The 2,779-nt window shown below is 45.6% G+C and overlaps 1 non-coding gene across 1 annotated transcript; it reads right to left on the bottom strand.

The window, feature by feature from the left end:
• Nucleotides 1-367: 367 nt before the first annotated feature.
• trnaf-aaa (transfer RNA phenylalanine (anticodon AAA)) lies at nucleotides 368-461 on the bottom strand. Its single transcript has 2 exons — nucleotides 424-461; nucleotides 368-403 (listed from the first exon to the last, which is right to left on the bottom strand). It is a non-coding gene; the product is annotated as a tRNA-Phe (tRNA).
• Between the last annotated feature and the right edge of the window lie 2,318 nt (nucleotides 462-2,779).

Here is a 2,779-nt window from a genome sequence, read left to right as displayed (position 1 = left end):
GAGGTCAGCTGAGAATATCATCGGGGTATCTCTTCCTGCTATTACAGATATTTACACCACACGCTGTACCCGCAGAGCTAACAGTATTGTGAAGGACCCCACGCAGCCCTCATACAAAGTCTTCTCCCTCCTGCCATCCGGCAAAAGGTACTGAAGCATTCGGGCTCTCACAACCAGAATGTGCAACAGTTACTTCCCCCAAGCCATCAGACTCCTCAATACTCAGAGTCCAGACTGACATTCGAAGTTAAATACAAATAATAAGCAGGGCCTCTCACAAGCACAAAATCAAATGTAACATTTCAGCTGAATGCTCAGCTTGAGAAACCCCCACTCACCTGGACGTTTTAAGCATTAAAATCACAAGTGCTCTAGGTGAGGCTCGAACTCACTGCCTCGGCATTTCTCCGCCGTGTACTGCCATTTTAGTACCGCGCGCTAACCGATTGCGCCACTAGAGCCCAGCGCTGCAAACACGTGGTTTTTCATATTGGAAAGAAAAAAATGGAAGAAATGTAAAGATATCATAGGGCATAAAGTTATACAGCACGAGAAAAGGCCGTTCGGCCCACAATGTTTTGCCATTTCAGCTAAAAAGCAAATGAAAGACACTCAAACACTAATCCCTCCTTCCTACCATGTCCATATCACTCGATCATCCCTAGATCCACGTGCACATCGAGTCATCAACTGTGCGCATCAAATACCACCCATAAATTTGCTGATGATGCAAACATCGTTGGTCTAATCTCAGATGGATACGAGAGGGCTTACAGGGGCGAGATATGCCAACTAGTTGAGTGATGTCACAGCAACAACCCTGCACTGAACGTCGGTAAGACGAAAGAGCTTATTGTGGACTTCAGGAAGGAGAGAGATACCAATCCTCATAGAGGGATCAGAAGTGGAGAGAGGAAGCAGTTTCAAGTTCCTGGGTGTCAAGATCTCAGAGGACTTGACATCGTCCCAACATATCGAAGCAGTTAAAAAGAAGGCGAGACAGCGGCTATACTTCATTGCCGGGGGCGGGGGGGGGGGGTGTTAGTTGTGTTACGTACCCCGTAACGGATTTAAAGAACCAGCAGAAATGGAGCACACCTCGAGTCAGGTATTGCTGTTAAAAACACTATTTTATTAGTATGTACTTTTACTATAGTAACTTAAGCAAGATAAACTAAAGTTAACAGTGTTATGTGTATGTATATATGTGTGTGTGAGTGTGTGTGTGTGTGTGTGTGTGTGTGTGTGTGTGTGTGTGTGTGTGTGTCTGTGTGTGTCTGTGTGTGCCTGCGTGTGTCTGTGTGTGTCTGTGTGTGTGTAGTATATAACTCCCAAACTATTGAGCTTGGGGGAAACAAGGCTTAGAGTCTTGAGATGATAAAGTACGAAAGTTCATTTCATCCACGGAATAGGTGATGAGACAGAGATGTTTGTAATCCAAAAGGCGAATGTTATGAGAAGACAATTACGTCGATATTCCACAGATTCCACGACAGCAATACAGATAACAATAGTAGTAGGTTTTATATCTGACGTTGTTCCACTCCGCACAGGAAGTACCACCGACAGTGATCTCAACAAATATCATTTCAACAAAAGTGGTACCACACCCGAATTCAGCCACGGGACATCTCAAAGTGGTGGCCACAGGACACTCTAACAGAATCAACGTATGGATTATCACCAGTAGTAGTTTATCACTAAGGGGACCCTCTTCAAGGGAACCAACCCCAAACACACAACGTGATAGCCACTCATCCATTTCCACTTCATACAAATAACTCCGACACTGATTGGCCACAGGGGTGCCTTTCTTCAGTGAACTACCACACACAAACAAGGGTAACACACAAGTGGTATTCACAAGGGTACTCCCCTCACCAGAGAACCCACTCTTGTGGATTAACTAAGTCATAACCACACCTTCGCATTCGAATGGAACTCAAACTCACCCTTACGGGCTACTTAGAGAGAGAGTCCAAACAGTGACCTCTTTGTCACTAGGTTTCTTCTGTTTCAAACCTTCCACTCCCCGCTTCTCTTCCTTTAAAGTCACCGAATGTGACCACAAAAAAAGAGACCGTCTTCTGTGCTAAAGCTATCAACCCAGGCAAGAGTTGTCACACTGATAACTTCCCACCGGTCACTCCTTTTCCACACTGAGAGAGCTGCTGATCGATCCTCCAAAACCCACCCTTCTGTGGGCACACAAGCTCACCCAGTGTCCAAAACCACGTGTGTTTGGCTAACAACCAGCGAACTTATCCACACATTCTGAACACCAGCCGTCCATCAAACAATGCCGCCCTCGGTCACCATGACAACTCACCAGCTGCTCGTTGCTCTCGCTCTCTCTATAGGAGCTCACAAGCAGGCAGCGTCCTTGTATAAGCCTAAACACGCTTTAGGGTTCGTATAAACACCACAACATCGATTGTCCATCCAATACCTCCACCCCCTCTCTCTCTTTCTCTCCCTCTCCCTTTCCCTCTCTCTCCCTCCCTCCCTCTCTCTCTCTCTCTCTCTCTCTCTCTCTCTCTCCTCTCTCTCTCTCTCTCTGGAGCAGCTCGCTGTCCAGAAGTTAGATTATGAAGACAGGCAGTCCTCTTTTATTGTCATTTAGTAGTGCATGCATTAAGAAATGATACCATATTTCCTCCGGTGTGATATCACAAAACACAGGACAGACCAAGACTGAAAAATCTAACAAAACCACATAAATATAACATATAGTTACAAAAGTGCAACAATACCATAACTTGATGAAGAAGTCCATGAG

The sequence above is a fragment of the Mobula birostris genome, chromosome 13 (assembly GCF_030028105.1).
Source record: "Mobula birostris isolate sMobBir1 chromosome 13, sMobBir1.hap1, whole genome shotgun sequence".
In the NCBI taxonomy this organism is placed as follows: Eukaryota; Metazoa; Chordata; class Chondrichthyes; order Myliobatiformes; family Myliobatidae; genus Mobula; species Mobula birostris.
This window is presented reverse-complemented; position numbering and strand designations above follow the sequence as displayed.